This window comes from Rhinopithecus bieti, unplaced genomic scaffold (assembly GCF_001698545.2).
Source record: "Rhinopithecus bieti isolate Rb0 unplaced genomic scaffold, ASM169854v2 scaffold_15087, whole genome shotgun sequence".
Lineage (NCBI taxonomy): Eukaryota > Metazoa > Chordata > Mammalia > Primates > Cercopithecidae > Rhinopithecus > Rhinopithecus bieti.
Window position 1 is genome coordinate 1,619,406 of NW_016808547.1, and position 22,365 is coordinate 1,641,770.

Genomic DNA, 22,365 nt, shown 5'->3' on the forward strand with positions numbered 1-22,365 from the left:
GTGTGCCGTTGGGTTTTGAGATCCAGGCCTTCAGAAGCCATGCATGCTTTCCTTCTCTCTCACAGAACAGCATCAGTCATCTTGAGAACAAACTCAGGCTAGTCTACTGGGTGATGAGAGACACATGGTCCAGTCACCCTCATCCACTGAATTGAGAACTAGCCAATGTCAGACACATAAATGAGGCCATCCTAGACCAGCCAGCCTCCTGTTGTCCTGCCGATAGACACAAAAGGGAGTTGAGATTAGCCAAGACTGTCCAGATCAGCAGAACCAGCTGCTTGACCCCCAGGACAATAATATACAGTTGTTTCAAGCCACTGCCTTGGGGGTGGTTTGTTACACAGCAGTAGCTTACTGATACATTGGAGAAAGAGAGAGGGAACTCTTCACAAAGAAGGGGATGCCTCAGCAGGGTCAGGAAGAATGAACGGTAGTTTGCTAGATGATTGAGCAGAGAAAGCAACATTTACAACAGCAAGATGGCAACAAGCAGCATTGCATCAACAGGACCATACAATTCTGGGATGTTGCTAGAGTCTAAAATGAAAGGGAGAAGCAGCCGGACAAGAAGCTGGAGAGGAAGGTGTAGCCCAGCTATGGTAGGCCCTGGGCTCCAAGGCTGAGCTGTATCCCCAGAGATCCCCAAACCTCTGAATCAACAGTTTACTTTATAACACATTTTTGGAAATTTATTAGAAGGTGTAAACTCAATGTTTTTGTCCCCACATCGAGTACTGAAATATTTCAAATACGAACAGAGATGGTGAGAATGTCAATTACTCTGCAAATCTACTAGAATGTGAGTTTCTTCTCTAACTCTGATCTAAAGTAAGGTTTTCAAAAGACTCCCTCAAGAGCATGATGATGGTTTGTAAAGACCCCTTAAGAGCATTATCGTAACATGTGTTTGATGAAAACTAAAGCCTGGATTTTGGGAAAAGTCCCAAAGTAAAATGACGTGAAAGTCAAGGTTTTCCCAAGATTTTATTGAAGAGAAATACCAACAGTTTAAAAGGAGTTGTCTCAACCAGTATTAAGTATCCCAGCTGTGGGAAGACGTGGAAAAACCAGCCACATTTAGCCATTAATGATTTTATTCAATCATTCTGCAAAGGTAGCAGTCATTGACTCTGTCAGATCCTGCAATAGGCCCTGAGACTCTACAAATAAATGACATGAGCCCTGCTCTCTCAGTAGTCCCAGGCAGAGGGAATGAAAGGACATGGAACCACACCCCACCATACAACTCACATGGGCTATAAGAATGGAGGTGCTCTGGAAACCCAGAGGATGGTGAGGTGATTTCAGCTACCCCTTCAACATAGACTATTAACAAATTTCCAGCCAGGTGCAGTGACTCATGCCTGTAACCCAGCACTTTTGGAGGTTGAGGTGGGAGGATCACTTGAGTCCAGGAGTTCAAGACTAGCCTGGGCAAGATGATGAGATCCTGTCTCCACAAAAAAATGAAAATAAAAATAAATAAAAAATTAGCTGGCATGGTGGTATGTGCCTGTAGTCCCAGCTACTCAGGAGGCTGAGGCAGGAGGATTGCTTAAGCCCAGGAGTTCCAGGCTGCAGTGAGCTATGATCATGCTACTGCACTCCAGCCTGGGTGGCAGAGAGCGATGTTGTCTCTCTAAAAAATAATAAATTATTTTACAAAATTTGTGATCAAGTCAGGGCTTATTTCACTTAAGATGAAGACCTCTGGTTATACTACCATGTTGCTGCAAAAGATGGGATTTCATTAATTTTTGTGGCTGAATAGTATTCCATTGCATATATATAAATTTTCTTTATCCATTCATCCTTTGATGGACACTAAGACAGATTCCATATCTTTGCTATTGTCAATAATATTGTGATAAAAATATAAGTGCAAGTATCTCTTTGATACTAATATAGTGTTTTCTTTTCCTTAGGGCAGATGCTCAGTAACAGGATTGTACAGGGTAGTTCTGTTCCATACACTATTTGTGAATAAACCTTTCATAAGCTCCCATTTTGCAGAAGAAGCTATATATGACACTCAAAATTGTGACTTCTCTCCAGACCAGGCCTTCCCTAGCCTGGGCCACAAGTGGGAGTTCCAATGTGGCCCCTTTCAGGCCTCAACTCATTGAGAGAAACACAGATGAGGCCTTAGGGAAGAGCCATCTAGTTCCTCTCCCAACCAGTGCTGTGCAGGGACTGCCTGGATCTAGTGCTCTCAAGGTGGCTGGCAGCCCAGTGTGCCACTCCAGGCTAATCCTCACTTGGCTAAATCCTTAGTTCAGAACATCCCTAAGCTGGCCACATCTCTGCAAAACCTGGAACACACCCAGGCTTGGTCTGCTAAGACTGAATCTCTGAAGTTTGCCCGGATGGTCGAATCAAATGTCTGGCTGAATTTCCACTGTGCTAGCTTTATCTTATTCTTGTCATCTTCCACACTGGTAACTGGATCAAATAAGCTTTTACTGGCAGGACAAATCAACAGATAAAGGAAAGATTGTTCCATGAAGCTGTCCTGGGAACAAGTTAGTAAATTGAAGGGAAAATTGTGTTAGAGTTTCTCCTTGCACTATGAACTGAAATAAATTTGAGACAGGTCAAAGAACTTAAAAATCAATCCACAGGACCTTTAAAAAAGAAATCAATATGTAAATGATCAACACATTGAACTGCATGAAAATATTTTATATATTTTACAAAATAACTGAAAGGGAAGAACGGGAGAGAAAACTTCAAATATGTAATGAGATCAGACATACTGATAAGAAAAATATGAATACCCCATAAATAGGCATATGATATGAATACATAATTCCAAAACTAAAATAACTAGTAAACAAAACATAGGATGGCTTTCAACCTCTACAGTTATCAAAGAAATACAAACCTATTAGCTATGATTTTCACCTATTAAAATTATTTTTTAAGTTATAGTAATATAAAATATTAGTGTAAATAACACTGTTGTACACAATTAGTGAGAGTGTTAATTTGAATAAATCTTTGGAGGCCATTTTCTTGTTTACTTACACTTCTAAATATCATTCTATGGAAATCAGCAACACTTGGGAAAAAATGTATATAAAATGGTCATTTTAAATGTTTAATAGTAAAATTTAGAAATAAATTTGATGTTATTTTATAGCAATTAAAAGATGACTTTGAAAGCTGAAAATGCTTATGAATCAACTTTAAGATGTGTTACATATAAGGTAAAATTCTATCAACATTATGTAAAAAATATACAATAATAACACTAAAAAAATTCATCAAAATTCTTATAGTGTCTATCTTCAGTAGTAGGATTATGAGTTTTTCTCTTTCATTTCTACATTTCCCAAGTTATAAGGAAATACATGGTCATGTGGCTTACATAATGGAAAAATACGTAATATGTATATACACATGCACTATGTACGTTCTTTTTAAAAATGTAATAAAATGCCTCCCTTGACCACTCCAACTCCTAGTTATTGCTCCTTCCTCCAAAAGTCTTAGAACCAGGCTGGTTTCACACAGTGCTCAGAGCACAGACCCAAATGTTTGTGGAATGAATTAATTAATGAAGGAGCATTTCCTTTCTACACAGTGGCCTAAAACACAGTGGAGACTGCCTGGCATTGCTTACTAGTGAGGATGGGTTATGCTCTGCTATAGTAATAAAGAACCTAAAGCTGCAAGACTTCTTTCTCACCTAGTCCCCAGGTCCACCATGGGTGTGTGGAGGACCCTGTGCTGTTATGTGCACCTAAGCACCCAAGCTGGCCCCTCCATCCACACCATTGCCAGTCACTGCAGCAGAGGAAAGAGGAGGTAAAGAATCGTGTGTTAGTTTTTGTACGTTTCTTCTAGAAATGGCACACACAGCTTCAGTTCCTATTTCACTAAGACAAGACACTTGACCACAACTAACATTGAAAGTGTGGAATGCATTATCCTCCCTTGTGCCCAGAAAAGAACAGTGAACAGTGTGTCTGTTGCTTTTCATGTGTACACATCTCTCTACCTGCTTAGACCATGAGCACCCCAGAAACAGCTGGACCCTGCATGCCCCTGTCCTCCCTGCACTCTCTCTACCCTCCACACACCAGCACTGCTCATGCCTGGCAAAGCACCGGGACACTCTAGGTGCTCCCTGTGGCATCGAATAGCGATGGAGGTTGTATCTACACCAAAGATATCATTATCCCAGATTATATTCAAATACACATTGTACCCTATATCATTGTAGATGTACATTATAATCATCTATAATGATCTGCAATCACCTCCACTTCTCAATTTCTGACAATCACAGGTTGCTGTGCACAATTCCCATAGGCAATTCTGGCCAGGTCCATCAAACTGGTGCCATGAAGTGTTACAGGAACCTTTCCAAGCTTTACCTAATAAGACTTCTCTGGACATCTTTCATGTCAGAGCCCCATCTCTCTCTACATCTGGCTTCATCCTTACACCCTGGCCACACTGAGCCATTCATGGCTCCTTTGATGTACTGGGTTATCTGATTGCCCTTTGCCTAAAGTGCCCTCTCTAATCAGCAGACGAATTCTTACTATGCTTTGTAAGGTTCAAGTCAAAGATTAATTCCCCCAAGAATAATGAGGTACCACTTTTCTGCCCACTCTTTGCCTTATATGGACATAAAATGTATTAATCTCATGTGTTAGCATGACTCCACTCACCCACCCCATGCTCCCAGATTGAAAGGTAGGAGCATAAGTTACTGGGTTTTGCATTCTCCATGTCTGGTGTAGAGTGGTTGATTAATAAACGTTTGCTGAACAAATGGTCTAAACACCTGCAATATCTCATGGTTTTATTGATCTACCTGGCAGTGACTCAGAGCTCTCAAGTCTTGGTATCTTTTTCGGTAAACAGGTCAGACTGATAAATGTATTGGTGGCTTATCAAACACGTAAGTGGGACATGGAACATGCACCAAGAGTCTTTGTAATAAGAGCATTTCATCCAGAATACCCGGAGTCTGCTCATTCATTTCCTGGCAGTCTCTTTTTGACTACATCTTGGGTTTCAAGTTCTCCATCAGAGCTCTCCAGGATGAAAAATGGACCCACTGAGAACATACATTAGTGACAGTGGATTTCACTGCAGCCCTATCCATTTACCAAGCACTCTACAGTTCTGAGTGTAATCCACAAAGAGAAGCTAATTCAAAGCCCTCTTTAAAATACTTGCTAAGGCTGGGCACGGTGGCATGCAGTCCTAACTGCTCAGGAGGCAGACACAGGAGGATCGCTTGCGCTCAGGAATTTGAAACCAGCCTAGGCAACATAGTGAGGGCCCTCATCTCAAAACAACTAAATAAATAAACAAACAAAGAAATTAAAATCCTAGTAAGCTCTGATTAAATGCTATTTTTAAAGTTTAAAGTTGTGAGAAAAGCCACCTCTTCGTGAAAATATTTTCTGGTACAAGCTGTGTGTTACTGCAATAATACATTGCAAAATGAATCAGAGGTAATTTTGTATCATTTCCTCAGAGATAATAACAAAAAACTCCATATCATTTAAAATTTTGTTTTCTTCTGTCACCCAGGCTGGAGTGTAGTGGTAAAATCATGGCTCACTGCAGCCTCAAACTCCTGGGCTCAAGTGATCCTCCTGCCTTAGCCTCCCAAGTAGCTAGGACTATACATGTGAGCCACGGCACCTGGCAATTTATTTTTCTTATAGATGGGCTCTTGCTGTGTTGCCCAGGCTGAGTTTGAACTCCTGGGCTCAGGAAATCCTCTCACCTTGGCCTCCCCAAGCACTGGGATTATAGGTGTGAGCCACTGCACCTAACCTGGCTTTTCAAGAGCAATGAATAACTCCTGTTGAAAAGATGTAAGGTTTCTTGCTTGGCCATGCCCAGGGTGTCCTGGAGTATAATCTCCAGCCCAAACCCACTCTAGTCTTCCTAACATCCACCAAGATGCTCATTCCACATCCTGGGAGTTCTCCTGGACACCTCCCTCTCCCTCATCCTATGTCCAGTCCACTATTCCGTCTGTCCATTGCATCTCTTAAACACGAGTTGGATCCACCCACACTTCTCCTTTCCTGCTGCCTCCACTCCAACCCACCATCACCAGGTCCCCAGCCCAGCACCATAGCATCCCCTGTCATCTTCCTGCATTTATTTTTGCCAACTATTGCCTATCACCCTCACCTACCCAGACAGAGAGCAGTCAGAGGGAAAAAAAAAAAAAAAAAAAAAAAAAAAAAAAAAGAAAACCAGACAATGTAACTCCCCTGCTTGAAACCACTTCATGTTTTCCATCGCTTTCAGGATGACGTTCACAATCCTGAGCGTGGTTTAAAAGATGCTGTATGATCCCCCTGCTGCCCCCTTACCCCTGCCTCCCCTTCAGTCCTGCATTGCTCCTCACCTCACTTTCCCTGCCCCAGCCAATCTGGGCTTCTCTCACTCTCTATCTTGAGGCCTCTCCACATCCTTGTTACCTAGGACATCCTTGCCCCCACTCTTGGTCTTTCTAGCTTCTACTCACCATCCTCCTAGGCTCTGCCTACATGTTGCTTGCCAAAAGAGGCTTTCTCTCCCTGCTCCCACTTCTATTTCCACCAGCCACTTGCAGCAGATCCCCTATTTTTTTTCCTTGAAATTTTCAATTTTGCTTCATATCACTGACCACAGTTTGGAATCACATATGCCCGTGATTTTTTCTTACCTATTTCTTATATTTGTCTCTCTCCCTAGACCTACACTGTTCCACTAGCCATCTGTGGCTATTAAGCACCGGAAATATGGTGGGTCCAAATTGAGATGTGCTGTAAGCAGATAATATATACCAATTTTTAAAATTTGGTATAAAAACCATAAACAATCTCATTATTTTTTACAGTGACTACCTGTTGAAGTGACAATATTTTGGATGTATGAGGTGAAAATAAAGTATACTATTAAAATTAATTTTACCTGTTTCTTTTTAAACTTTGTTTTAGTGGGGTTACTAGAAAACTCAGAATTCCAAATCTGGTACCCATTGTAAGTCTCCGGGACAGCACTGCTCTAAACTGTAATCTCCATGCAGGCAGGTCTCAGCTCATTTTGGTCACTGTTGCATCCCCAGAGCTTACCAGCCTCTGCAATATTATAAGCTGACTTCAGTAAACTGCTAAATGAGGGAATAAATGAGTGAATGAGTCAGACAAGCAAAGGAAAAACTTCCGGTTAAAAGAAAATAGTCATATGAATATGAATACTACAATTTTGTAAGCTCACTGTTGTTTTGTGTGAGGGAGAAATTTCTGATTGGTGACCATTTGGAACAAGCTACCACCCTCTCTAGAGGTCAAGCAGGACTACTAGGTTATCTGTGGTTAAACCAGATAAAAATCAGAGACAACAGAAAGGCAAAGATAAACTGCTGGATGGTCTTTGACCTCAAGTTGTCCCACTTTTCAAATCCCCAAAACCAGGAACACACTCAGCACACTTTGACTTAAAAATAAAATAATAAATAACAAAAACAACTTGACAAAAGCATTCTACTTAAGTTCAAAGAGGACCCTAGTGTTAATAAAACTGTAATGAGCACCTATTAAGAATTTCTGGCGGGGATGCCCAATTGCATGTTGTGTTTGTTTTTCATCCTATCCCACTACTGAATATTTAGCTCAGTGTTTCCCCAACATAGGTCCCACAGCACCCAAGTCTCAGAAAGCCCTCTGTGAAAATAGAAAGGGAATTCCCTAGACCAACACATCTGAGAGATACTACACACTATGCACCTCTCCCTGAGAGTCATGGTGCATGCTGGTTTACAAAGGCATTGAAAAGATATTGGAAAATGAAAACAGGTCAACTTTGTTTAGCCCAGTTTGTCTCAAACTTGTTTAACCTTAGAATATCTAGTAACAGCTCAAGGAAGTGATGCCACTGAGAAATGCATTTTAGGAAGGGCTCATCTAAGCTTCATTTCCAAAACCGTAATTAGTGATAAATTGTTCTGATATTGTGGGTAGTCCTACCTGTGGGAAACCCGGCTGTGATAACCAGAGTTCCACCATTCAATGGTAATCACTTCCCTTTACTTTGGGTAAGAGACAAACACCCACCACAGAAGACTCAACCTCATGTTGATAATGTGTGTAGTTATGCATAACGACAAGTAAATAAGGAACTTTGAGGCATTGGTCTCACACACCCAAATTAATTATGTGCCTCTCAACATCTTCCTTTTTCAGAGAGCAGAAGTGGGAAAGACATCCTGAATGAAAGCAAATAATTGGACAGGTTACACAGCCAAGCTAGGCGAGAAGTTTGTGCCCTTCAAATTTCACTGTTGCACCAACCTGCTGCCACCCACGCAGATGTCAAAACCTGCAGCTCCAACGTTTACCCTCTTAATGTGATATTCTGAGCTACGGTACAGCGATACTAGCACATCTGCTTTTTACACTTCTTAAACTGTATTTTCACCAGAAGTCAGAAGATTTGGACTATCTTTCTCTATTCTGTGTCCTACCAATATATGTAAAGCACTTATAAAGTTAGTGTAAGTAGTAGATCTCAGGAAATGCTAGTAAGTAGCTCTCCTCTATGGATAACGTTCATGCCTGAATGTCTCAGTTCTGGAGATACGATGGTGACTGAGATGGACTAGTTCCTGATCTCGTGGAGTGTTGAGCTTTACAGACACCACACCAAGGAGACACAATCTCTTCCTCTGCAAGGGACCACTAGAGCATATGCCTCGGCCATTCAGATGCTTGTTCTAGGACCAGCTACTGCCCATAGCTTGTCAAAGGTTTAAAGTTTGTAAATTCCCCCAAAGTCACAGCATGGCCATCTCTACATACAGTGTCTGCTAATTCAATCAGCTACATTGACAAGTGGAAGAGACATGCTATTTTGTATACCTAGTATGTACAAGATCATAACTCTAAGAAGTTGCCATGTATTAGTTCACATAGTACTCAGAATAATATATAATCATCCTATTTTAGGGAATGGATAAGCAACTGAGGCACAGAAAGGTGAAGTAACCTGTCCAAAGTCACCCAGCTAATCAGTGCAGGAGGTAGATTTATAATTGGGACTGCTGGGCTCCAAAGCTTATGCCCCTTCCCAGTTCATTATACCAGCTCTAATATTCTACAACCCAAGGAAGATATAAAGTAGAGAGCATGCAAACTGATGGAGAAAGAATATGGAGAACAGTTTATTTTGCAGTCAAGAAAACCTAAGGGGGCTCTTCCTGGAATACTTCGCATTTCTCTCTTTTTGTCTGATTAGAACCATCTTGGAGATATTGGTGATCTGAATTTAATGTGTTTCTGTTGAATGACAGAACCCAGTCTTTGTGACTTTTCTCTCCTCTGGCTACTTGGTGGGCATACTCAGATTTGCTTTAAGACCACACACAGGGATGGCACTAAAAAATATTTGTGGGTGGGTTTAGTTTGCTAAAATCACCCACATGTCTGATGACAACTACAGCGCAGAGAAGAGATGAGGACTACGGAAGATCACCCAGGAGGCATCTGCAGACCAGACCGCATTCAGAGTATCCATCTCATCCAGTTAAGCTTTGACGAAATTTGAGCTGAATCTGCACCCTTTGTGATGACTACTCCCTCCTCCCCAAAGGTGAGTCTCACCTGAAATGCTGTCACTTTATCCCACTTTCCCTCCGCCACCTCTGCTACAGGTCAGTCAACAAGGCAGTTAGAAATTTGCCCAAGAATTCATGAAGAATTATGAAAAAATCACAATATCTGCACAACTCACAAAAAACCAGCACAGAGGCCACAGGATAAACCCTCCTCACCCTAGCCCTGAGACCGGATACAGGAAACAGGAGCACATCAGTCCAAAGGTATATTGTGAGACAAGGACCTGGGATTAGGAGCCTGGAACATTTTCTTCAAGGGCTTGGAGCCTCTCTCTACTTGCAGCAAGAAGAAACCTCATGTTGGCAGTGACTTGAGCCACAAGACCCCTGAAATGTCCCTGACTTAATCTTCTCTCTATTGCCTTCCGGGCCCTGTTACCCTGGTAGAAACAATTCACTTTGGGCAGTGCAGTTATCCTTCTTGCTGAAGGGTATTTACTGAGCCCTAGCAGTGACATTATCTACTAATCTAGAGTGAGAAGTGGGATTCTGAAATGTATTTCTTACCAAGAACACCACCCTTGGGAGGGAGGAAGACAAGCCCAACCTTAGATACCTGCCACCAGGTACAAGGGCCTAATGCCCACCAACTGATCACACACTTCAGTCAGGTGAAAAGTCGAACTCCCTGACTCAGCTTTCAAGGAGCTACAGCCCTGCCCCACCTTTATGATCTCATTTCCAGCCACAGGAAACTTCTAGTTCTTCTCTAAATATCTTTTTTTTTTTTTTTTTTTTTTTAATCCTCCGCGTTCAGTTCAGGATATTCCTTCCTTCTTAACCCTCCATTCTCTGGCCTGGGAGAAATTGTACTTTTCTTTAAGGCCCAATTAAATATCACTTCCTCCATGCTACCTTGTCTCTTTCCCCAGCAAAGTCGTTTACCATCACTTTGTAGTGCTTCCATATTGCTTTGTTTATGCCTCTGTTACAGCATGGATTGTAGGTAGTTGAATGTCTGTCTGTCTCCCCAACTAAACTGTGAAGTTCTCCATTGCAGGGAGATGCAATGGAGTCATCTCTGAATCCCAAGTATCTAGAAAGAATTGGTGGGTCAACAATGAGTGCATTCGGGTTGCAATTATTCTCAATGAATTCAACTCTATGAATACTGTTTTATGAATCCGATCTACTGTGAATTCTAATATTCCCCTCAACATGCTTTTTCAAAATTCAAGGTTCGAGTAACATTAGTTACTATGAAGAGCTTTTGGACTCACGGTGACATAGGTGCGAGTTCCCACTCCACCATCTTGAGCTGAGTGGCCTCCACCTGGAGCTGCATGAGTGATGCAGCTTCACTGAGTCTCCATCTGCAAAACAGGACAACGTCTTGTTCACAGTTGTCAGGAAGCTTAAATAAGATGATGCATGTAATGCTCTCTGCATGAGTCTGAATGTTTTAGGTGTCCAGTAAACACTGAGTATTAATGATGTTGATGGAAATAACCATAAAGCCACAGGAGTACAGACCTCTGAGAAGTTGACTAGCAGGCTTTAGTTTCATTCAAATACCAGAGAAGAATACATAAGGGTCAATATCAAATGTACTGAGAAATGTACATGCTTGGGGGACTGGTGCTCAGATGCAGGACTCATTCATTTGAATTTTTAAAAAATATTTGAGTACCTACTATGTGTCAGCCCTTGGGAGTAAAACAGAACATGAAAAGTCTCTGCCTTTGAGCCAAATAGAGGTCCTGTCTCTGAATGAAGAAAGGACTCTTTATTATACTGGGACGTGGCTGAGATGAGAAGCCATCTCCACTGAGGGAAACCACAGACTTCTGCACCACGTATCCCACAATGGCCACCAAGGGCCCATCATGAGCAGGGCTCTATTCATATAGTGACTCGGCCTTTCTGCCCCTTGTTCCTCCTGAGCTCGGAGGCGTGATGTCCTCAAACAACCTCAACAGAGCAGAAGCTCGAGTTCATGCTTATTACGCAAGATTCAACAGAAGTATCATCTTTTTTGTATGTCAAAAATAGCTTTTAAATAAAAGAAATTTTATATGGAGATGTTTAAAGTAAAAATGAACTTCACTACATGGTCATTCTCAGAAAATTCCAGGATATATTAATGTGTTACCATTTGTAATATTACACCATGATTTTAAAATGTAGAACAGATTTCAGCTGTTTCTCAGTCACCTGGAAAGTTCAGGCATGCACATAACCCACAATTATGTGGTCAGAGGAATCTCCGAGCCTCTTCAAAGCTACCAACCAAACAGACGCCACTGAGATGGCCATGCCTTTTTATTTTTAAAAAATCATTTAAACAAGAAGAAATCCCTGCATATGGAAGTCCCAAAGCCAAAATCCTCCAACTGCTTTCTCTCTCACTACCAGGAACTGAATTGAGAAATCTGATGAACTCAGTGTCTTCTTAAACAGTCACAGACTAGTGACACATCACCCCAGCAGAATTTGCAAAACACTCTACTATGGAGCACCACAATTCCCGCCCTCTCCGAAAAGGAAGGGAAACAAGGGAGAAGGGAAGAGAGCAACTTCAGATGCCAAGTCTGAAAAGGACACACGTTCCTCTCTTCTCCACTTTCTCTGGGAGTCCCACACCCCAAATTCAAATCAACAGGGCTCAGAGGACCCTTTAGCATCACCAAAGGGCATGTCTGCCTTGTCTCTGGTACTGATCTCTGCCTGGGAGACCACAGCAGAACCCAAACCGACTGGGATGTTAACCTTCCAACCAGAATGGGCCCTGGAGGTGGGTGTTTACTAGGGACAGGATGAGAGTGAGATAAATGAGGCACTTGCCTTGGGCTCAAAATTGAAGAGGCCACCAGAAAACTCAATCATCAATATAAAGAACTGTGCAATGCAACACTTTAAAAAACAAAATTAGCACCAAAAATGTCGTGATGAATGAAATATCAAAATTCTAAATAAAGATAAGGTCAATATTATTGATTTTTCTTTTGCCTCTAGTGCTTACATTTCCTTGTGTCTAATATAAGGCTTTAGAGTCGTCTGGCTGTGAGCATGGGGCTCAGCTGCAAGCACCAGTTGGAGTGGAAGAGAGAGGAGCAGACTCACTCATGGCTCAGCAATGTTGGTGCAAAACAACCTTTTGCTGAGTAACATGGAAATGGATCTAAAACATATGGATTAAACGCCTCTGAAAATAAACAAGGTTTTAAAAGGAAAGGAAAGGAAAAGTACTTAGCCACTATGTTTGAGGTTTTCCTGAACCCAAACCTTTGGAAAACTAGCATAAGAGTGAATTACTCAGCGCCTGTAACACAATCAGCTTTGAAATAGACTTGTCATAAACCACCAGTTTCTTCTGAAAGAATTTTTTTTTTTTTTTTTTTTTTTTTTAGACAGAGTTTCACTCTTGCCGGCCAGGCTGGAGTGCAGTGGCGCAATCTTGGCTCACTGCAACTTCCACCTCTCGGGGTCAAGCAATTCTCCTGCCTCAGCCTCCAGAGTAGCTGGGATTACGGGCACATGCCACCATGCCTGGCTAATTTTTGTATTTTTAGTAAAGACAGGATTTCACCATGTTGGCCAGGCTGGTCTCAAACTCTTGACCTCAAGTGATCTGGCTGCCTCAGCCTCCCAAAGTGCTGAGATTTCAGGTGTGAGCCACTGCACCCGGCCTTAAAACAATTTTTTTAATGGTTCACCCAAACTAGTTCCCTTATGCACTCCTTTTGGGGCTCAATCCTACTGTTCTTTACAAGAAGGAGCATGACTTTACACACCGACAGAGGCTTGGGAGGCACTGGAGACCCAGGATTCAGTAGGACTCCTGAGGGGAGCCTTTAGGAGGCTTGAGGAGACCAAGCTGGGAATAAGTCCATCACAGCATGACAAGAGTCCTCTAGAGAAGGTGAACAAGTAATGATTTGGACTAGGAGCCAGACAGATACCCAAGGGCATCAGCCTGTACCACCTCTGTAACTCTGAGCATCAGTGTTTTTGTCTCCCACCTGTAGTTACCACTGCCTCCTCAGGAATCTGGAGAGAAGAAGGGCCCACACATGGTGACAGCCCAGGCAGCAGCCACTGTGTACAAGTGGATGGCTCAGGTTCACCACTGGCCAGCCTCCTAAGACAGTTCCATGGGATTTTAGAAACCAAGATCTATGGCTACCAGTGCTAAGAGATCAAGCACAACCAAGGAGCCAACCTAAGTCCAGCTTTGAGGAAAAATCTAGGAAGTAGGAGAGAAAGGGAGGCTGAATCCCAAGGTCTGGGAGTCAGTCTTTGTTTTAGTATGCTCCAGTTGCTATGGTGATGTGGGCTGATGCAAAGGCCTCCGGACAGGAGGCTGGCTTCCCTTTGAAAGAGATGCTGCTGATATCCCACCAACACTCAGCGTTCCTTGACACTGTCCAGGGCAAGTGTTTTGGTATGGCTGGCAGAAGGAGTGCCAGGCAACTGCAAATGCCCATCCTAGAGGAAAACCCCTCTGCCAGGGGGCCCCTTCCCTCTGCTAGAGTTCCTCACATACCTAGAAGTGGTGAAGGTGTTGTCTAAACTCTCTAGACTGAAGAAGCCTTACTCTCACCATCTTCAATAATTCATATGATCATGTTTTTAGAGCTGGCTCCAGGCCCAGAAAGGGTTCTTCAGATCCCTTTCTAAGGCCTGGGACCACCCATCAGCGAGGGGCAGCCTCTCTTCGGGTGTTATCCCATTCAGGGTATCATTTTCTCCCTTGAGGAGAGCTTTGTAGGAGGCAGACAGAAGCCACAGCTAAAAATTGGAGCCCCACTCCCCACTGCGCCTCTGCAGCAGAGCTCTTCCATTCCTATCCATCTGACTTGCCTCCTCTTTTCAAACCCCACCTTCAAAACATCTTGTAATCAATCAAATTTGGCTTTTTGACATCAGTGAAAAAGGATGCAAGATCCTGGACAGAACCTGACAAATTTTAAACCCTGAAAATAAGATATTTTTTCCTTACCAGTTTTTATATAAAAAATATTGGGAGGTTTAACAAGATTAACAGACCAGGTTGTAAATAAGAAGCCTATTTTTGCAAAAAGCTCACAGCTTTGTTTGTCCCTCCCATGCTCAGCTACAAGCTGGAGTTTCCTGGACCAGCACCTATCCTATACAGCCCTTCCCACTGGTCCTCCATGTAGCCCATCTTTGTTGGATTCTCACATGTGTGATAATTCCAGATTTCTGTTTTTAATTTTAATTCCAGTTTTCAATTTTCACTGAAAATTGTTTGATGGACAAACACACACACACACACACACACACACACACACACACACACACACACAGCAAGACATCCAGAATGTTAAAAAGACATAGCAGGCCAGGTACAATGGCTCATGCCCGTAATCCCAGCCCTTTGGGAGGCAGTGGTGGGCAGATCGCTTGGGCTCAGGAGTTTGAGGCCAGCCTAAGCAACACAATGAAACCTCATCTCTACAAAAATGCTAAAATTAGTCCAAAAAAATTAGCTAAAATTGGTCTCAACTACTTGGCAGGCTTGAGAATCACCTGAGCCTAGGAGGGTGGGCTGCAGTGAACTGTGTTCATGCCACTACTCTCCAGCCCAGGTGACAAAAGTGAGACTTTGTCACAAAAAAAACAGAAAAAAGACACAGCAACACAAACCACAATAAAACTAAGCTAACACTATTGATATGACTGCCAAAAGCAAAATGAAATGACCCAGGACCGAGATTTTTCAGACTGTGCTCCTTGGAGCCCACAAAGCTCGGTGGAACTTTTTGAGAGCTCTCAAGACAAAATCAGCTCCCAACCCCAACCACAGCCACTTCTTATCTAGTTTTTAAATTGGATTTACGAAGATTTTATTGGAAAAAAACCATTTTGTGGTTCAAGTAATTTTTAAATTACTACTGTAGAAGACTAAAGGAAAGAGGCCTAACGGTGGCTCTGAAGTACTCTCTCTTATGCCTGGTGTAGCCCAGAGTCTGGACAGGTAAGGGAGCTTATGCACATGATGCAAGTAAGGGAGCTTATGTATCTGGACAGGTAAGGGAGCTTATGCACCTGAGGCAGGTAAGAAACTTCATGCACCTGAGAGGTTGCAGGAAGAAAGGGGTTTAGGCCTTTCTGAGCTTCTGACTCTCACATGCCCTCAGTGAAGCTTCCTCGGATCTCCTCTGGCTGAATTAATGGTCTTCTTCATTTCTCCAGCGGGTCTTCTGCCCTCCACTCCTCCTGACTAATCTGTCCTAGCCCCCATCACCCTGTATGACAACTTCTGACTGGGATATCTGTCCCCTCACCAGGCTGCTAGTTCTTTGAGAACAAGAACCATGTATTCAATTGCCTTCTCAGTGACTCATTCAGGGCCTGCCTCATAGAAGATTATCAAAAACTTGTACTCAACTTATTTTCTGCTTCCTACTGTGGTGGGGGGTGACAGAACACAATTGCACACCAGTATCTTGGGCTACCCAGAATGTACTGGTGATGACCAATTCACCCTCCCAGGAGTGCCACAGGGAGGGAGTTGAGGAAGGTAATTGGGTCTTAAATTTCATTTTCAGGTTCAAAAAAGAAGAAATTGTGATCTTTGGAGTCTAAAATAGTTGTTTAAATGTAAACATGCATTCTCAGTGTCTGGAGCCAGAGTTAGATGAAATTCCCCGAGTGATCTCTTAATACCACCAAAATTACATTCAAATGCCTCTGCCAGGCAAAGATAAATTGCCATTTGCACAATGATTTTGCACTTAAAAGTAGTTCAATCCAGAGAGCTTTGGAAAATTTATTATGACAGGGAAAAGTGGAAACTTAAAGGGGGCCAAGATATTTAGTCTGCTGATAAGATGGCTTAGGGGCGACAATAATTATCTCCAAGAATTTTAAGGGTCATTATAAGGTCATTAGGAGGGCACAGACCAGCTGGGCTTCCTCAACTCGGACAACAGGAACTGACGTAAATTACACCAAAAAGAATTGGAATCAGAATCACAGGAAGTCGTCAATGTCATAATGACATAGGCCCCCACGGCTTGAAGGCAGCTTTGTGAACCAGCAGCATCACCTGGGAGCATGTTGGAAATGTGGACTCTCAGGCCCTATCTCAGATCTGCCAAATCATAACTCTCACTTTAACACGTGCCCCTATGATTTGCTGGCATATTTTAAGTCTAAGAAGCACTGGTCTAACCTAACCCCTAAAGAAAGGACTAGAGAAGTCGAGGAACCTGCCCAGGTCCTGGTTGATAGTCCAGGCAAGGAGTACAGTCACAGTGACTGGCACCCATAAAGCAGTCCCCAAGGAACACTCCAACGGTTCCCATCTTTCCTGACTGGCAGAGCCACAGAAAAGGGTGCCTGTCCTCCAGGCCACTGTACTTTCCTTGTCCCAAGGGCTGGGTGCATACCTTACAGCCACAAAGACTCTGGAGAACAGCATGAACTCCTCACCTCAGAGAGGGCCAAAGAGTGCAGCAGGCTCCTGGGGAAGCCGGTGGCCCTCTCCGCTCTGTGTGATGTCTAAAAACAGGTGAGACAGCAATCTGGCATGGACACCTTCCATGCCAGAACAGCTATCTAGATGTGCTTTCTCCATACCAGAAAATGTCTAATGGTGTGGCTCTCCTACCGACAGGAGAGAAAGAAATTCACAGGGCTTTCAAAGACCTGGTCTTCAAAGGTTTTCAAAGTCTGGGCAAAGCACTTTAAACTGAAGTTGCATCTAAACCCCTGATACAACTGCCCTTCCAGAAGACTCAAAGACATCCTAGTGCAAGGAGCTAGGCTCTCCAGCTCCTTGCTCTGAGCAGGTGCCTGTGCAAGGAAGGCCTGCCTGCTTGTGCTCCCCAGGGCTCACTCACCTGCAGGGGTGGGGAGGGAAGGGTGGATTCAGATTCCTGGAGTCAAGCTGAGCCTAGGGACAGGCCCTAAAAAATGACAGGGGCAGAGAGGAGTAGCAGCTCCTCTCCCTCTGGGTGGGCATGTGTGTTTCCTGACACCAAGGGAACTAAGCAGACAGCAAATGTATATTTGATGACATTTCTCTGCAAGCAGCCTCCCTTCTGAAGAACCAAACTTGAACAAAGCCTGGTGCCAGGGCACACAGAAGAAAAAGAAGGACTAGGGGGTCTACCAGAGATGATAAGATGGCCCCTGAAGAGAGTGGCTAAAGCAAAGAGGTGCAGCTTTAATAAAAGTCATCATGATAGTCACCATCCTACTCAAATTAGCAAAGTTTCCACCTGCTAGACTTTAGGGAAAGGGGGGTCAGGCCCAGTTGAATAGCTTACGAAATGGTAGACAGGAATCCACCACTGAGAAGTCTCTCCTGGCACCCACTGCCACTTCCAGCCTCCTGCCAACCCAACCAGATACAAGAGAGTAACAATGTGATCCTTTCCTATTCACTGTCCAGAGGAAATTGAAAGTGCCTCCAGATAATGGCCAAAAACCAAGTGGTAAGAGATAGCTGATGCTTTACCCTGATAAGATCAAACATCTGGATATGTGCCATCATGTAGAAAGAGATGTGTAGTCCAGACTTTGAAAAGTCTATGCATACTTTGAAAAGATGTGCAATCTTGTGGATGCAGCTCACAAACTTAACTTTGTTCCCATTTAGGAACCCAGCCTACATGTTTGCATTTCTCTTTTGAGCTATAACTGCAAATGCAAATATGCAAATTGCATTTAATCCATCAAATTGTGATATTCTGCCAATACCACAGAAGGTGCTAAAAAGAGGTCACTTAAGCAGCAGGCTTCAAAAGAGGCTGATGAGAATAATTGAATTCACCCCTTTCATCCTGCTGGCCTTCCCCACTGAATGCCACTCTTGCCATTGGATCTGTCTGTCCTGAGGATTCAGGTCCTGCTGCAACAGGTAGAATGCCACAGAACTGATGAAGAGCTCGTTTCTACCACTTCTCATGACAGTTCCTCCCCTCACTGGCCCTTCACTCCAAGAGTGTCCTGAAGTTCAATAGTTTACTTACCAGAAAGCCAAATGTATGCTGGAAACTGGAATCTGCATAGGAGTCCACAGAAGACAGTCAGGAATTCAAGGTCATCCAAGGCCCCATGTCCTCCTGCTCTATTCTTGTCATCAGTAATCTCATAGAAAGATTCTGAGCATCTGTAGCATGTATTCTTCGACTCCAATCCTTTTAGATGGAAGAAGCTAAGATTCCTTCTGAGCTATTAAGAGTAGAAGGAGGAGAAGAATAAAAATCTAAGAGCACCAGAATGTAAAACTGACAGGGATAAAAACACTCACATGCGCACATGCACACACTTTTGTGGAAAAAAAAAAACTCTAACTGGAAGATTGGGTACTATATAATTGCATTCTCCAAACTTCTGTGGTGTGTCATGTATTAGTGATGTCTACCAGACAGAACCCTGAAATGCAGAGCTGGAGAGGACCCTCCAGTCCAGCTGGGATCAAATAAGTGCCCACTGCTCTGGGCAGAGCAAGTGTCTTGGTCAGAATCTCACACCTAAGCAAGGCTCAAGCATGAAGTAAGGTGCTTCCTGCTTGGCAATGACCACTCAGTGAATCCCTGGATAAAGTTCCACTCCATAAAGCTTTCATCCTGGAGTGATCTAGAAACCAGGCCTTGGAGGCCACTCCCCATCAATGCCCAAGAGTACTTCACTCCCAGAAAGACAACAAAGCCTCTTAGAAGACTTTGCAATCTCGTGAGAGAACAATCAGGAAGAACTGATCATCTGAACCAGAGGGCTGTGATAATATTTTGAAAATGACTTACTTTTATCTTTCCTCCAAGTAGTATAGGTAGGGGAAAACAGTTGACTGATTTTTATCACATAAAAATTCTTCCATTTGTCTTTAAATGAGAATTTTTTTGCATTGTGATCAACTCCAGAATTTTCATCAATTCCATCAACAAGTTCTTGGATGCAAAATAAAGTGAAGATGGAGTCCCTATCAAACAGTTACTAGGTTAAGAGAGAGGGCAAAGGGTTGGTGAACATAATTCAAAAGAAATGCACAACTGTCTTTAAAATATATCTGTAATTGCTACCATTTTAAAAGATTTCTCTGTGCTCGCCACTGGATTAAATGCTTTATATTGTACCAATTACTGTAATTCTCACAGCAACCCTACAAGATGGGATTGCATTATTCCCAGTTTACAGATCAGCAAACAGGCACAAAACATTTGAGCAACTTTCCCAAAGTCACAGATGTTGTCTCAAAATTTTTTTATAAGAGGTGTTTAATTGTTTTTACTTTCCATGGGCCCTTGTCAGCCACCAAAAAAGCAGACCTGGGTTTCTTGTAATTTTAAAATAAAGGAAGATACGCACTTCTGTATGGGTGGAAATGACAAAAAGAGCCCCATCCAGTGTCATTTCTTACCAGAGGAGGGAGATCTTTAATTTGGTGCACAGATTAAACCCTACAGGTTTTTCCACCCTGTTTCAAGTAACCAACTTGAAAAGTCATCTACTGGGCTAAACAGGAGCCTTTGGAAATTGCTTTAAGAATGTCATGGGCTTTGAACAAAACTGTTAGGATCAGAAAAGCATAGTTGCTTTTGCAAATACGTCCGGTTGCATTCTCTATAAACTTGTTCTATTTGATTTCTTCTCCATTCTGTCATTAATCATGAAACTAATATATCCTCCCAATACCATATTTACTAAATAAATAATTTAATTTGATGGAACACATGAACCTGTGCCCTACACAGAAAACAGTTTGAGCTGGATCCCTAATTATGTCTGGCATAATTGTATCTGGCATTATTTCACTGCCTGGGTCGGATTCTCAGGGGTCGCGCTTTCCTAACAGCTCTGAGGTGTCTCCGTGGTGTCATAGAAAAGCCAGAGAACCACAGAGTGCCTCTGGGAGGTCCTGTAGAAAGCCACCTGCCGACTCAGCTAGGACGTGGTCAGAAACCACAGACTCCTGAGGACTGGGCTGCCTCCTGAGTGGTAATACCGAGGGCCCCCTCGGACTATCAATCCCTTTCCTCTGTCCCAGCGCCCCAACGCCTTGGGTCTGGGAAGAAAGCGCACGACTTCCCCGGAGACCCAGGGCCACAGACCCCAAGTGGAGGAAGTGGCTGGGAGCTGTCCATGGTGGCGTCGCGCCTGGGCACGCAGAGCCGCCGGCTCACCGCCCTCGGGCGCGCCCTGGATCACTTTCCAGACCGCAGGGATGGAGAGACGCGCTCCCCGGGTCACTGTCCCCGGGATGGGGCTGCAGCCAGGCACTGGTTCACACATCAAAAGGTTAGTTTTTAAAGGGAGTTCTTACCTGTGGGTAGCGTTGGCTGCTTGGAGAAGGACTCAGGACCTCAAACCCGGCAGCTGGCGGAGCTCCTTGGGACTGCCGTAGCGTCCGACACTTGAGGAACAGCGGCTGTCGCGGAGAGTGTCTGCGGCTGAGGACCCAGGGCGCATCGCGCTCCTCTCTCATGAGCACACGCATCCCGCGGGGTCCATTCCAGAATGTCACTGGCCCTCATTGCCAGAACGGGGAGCGGGAGACCTGGCCAGCGCTCAGCCAGGACTCTGCCTTTCCTCCCAACCTAACGCGACCTTTCTTGCAGCCGACGTCCTTTGCCAGGGACCACCAAACCTTCTTCCAGTGATGCCACGTATGGAATCTCAGTCTAAACATCAGCAGAGGATCCCGGGTTCATCTAACATTGCAATTGCCTCAGCTCGGCCCCGCGCCAGCGCGTCGCTGGGTGCCTAGCGCTGTCCCAGAGGCACTGGGAGGCGAAGAAAACCGGGAGGAAGAGCGTGCTGAGGCAGGAGCAGCAGGGCGCAGACCTGTTGCTAGGCGCACGCCCGCTAGCGCTCAGCCTGAGCTGGCTCCCCAGTCGGCAGGACACCGAGACCTGACCCTTGTGATACTCCCTCCTCGGTGAGACACTCTCCCGGGCTCAAGCCCCAGGTGCCATTCAGAAGGGGAAAAATCTACGGAAAGCAGGAGTCTGCCCCCTCTGGATGCCCTCTGGGGACTCCAGCGCCCCCCGGCACCTGCAGCTTGTAAAGCATCACAAGATCTCAGAGAAATCCCACAGAGGTCCGTGCCAGAGACGTGTGCCCATCAACAGACGCATGGACAAACAGACAGACAGAGGTAGACTGCACAGCACACGGTGGACAGACAAACAGAAACTGAGGCGGGTATCGTTTACCCTATGCCGGGTGGAGGCGCGAGCCCCCGCTTTTTACCTCCCTACCGTGGCATGGGCCGTCAGCTCATCCCTGACGGCCCTAGCCAGGCCCTCTTACCTCTGGGTCGGTGGCCGAAACAGTGTCAAGCCTCGCGGGCCAGGAGCGCAGCGGCCCCGGGCGTCTGGTCGCTGATCGCCAGGAGCCGCGAGCACCCGGGGCGTGGGCAAGCGGAGTGGTAGCTCGTCTGGGAAATCGGGGTTCAGACTCTGGCCGCGCTCAGCCCCACTGGCTCCTCGCGCCGCTTGCGCTCGCCAGGCTCGGTCCGATTGCACCGCGCTGGGCTCTGCTTGCGCGCTAGCTCCCCGGCCGTCAGCCGGAGCTGCCGCTTTTATAGCCACTTTTACTGACTCCTCCCCCGCGGAGCCCCTGACGCCCGCGCGGCACCGAAGCTCCCTCCCTCGCCCCTCAGTGAAGCTTCCCTCCACGCGTCCCCGCCTTGCCCAAGTGGGGCGGGGGCCCTGCGCCCGGGTCGGACCGGGGCGGGCTCTGGCGGCGGCTCTGGGAGACGCAGACCCGAGCCCGCTAAGCCTGGGTGCGCGGAGTCCCGCCCG

At 44.7% G+C, this 22,365-nt stretch overlaps 1 protein-coding gene across 1 annotated transcript in view; it reads right to left on the reverse strand.

Moving 5' to 3' along the window:
* CEMIP (cell migration inducing hyaluronidase 1) overlaps positions 1-22,144 on the reverse strand; it is a 172,571-nt gene extending 150,427 nt beyond the window's left edge. The window contains exon 1 of the mRNA XM_017886831.1: positions 21,872-22,144. The gene's annotated coding sequence lies outside the window, so the exon portion shown is untranslated. The remainder of the gene's footprint in view (positions 1-21,871) is intronic.
* Positions 22,145-22,365: the final 221 nt, after the last annotated feature.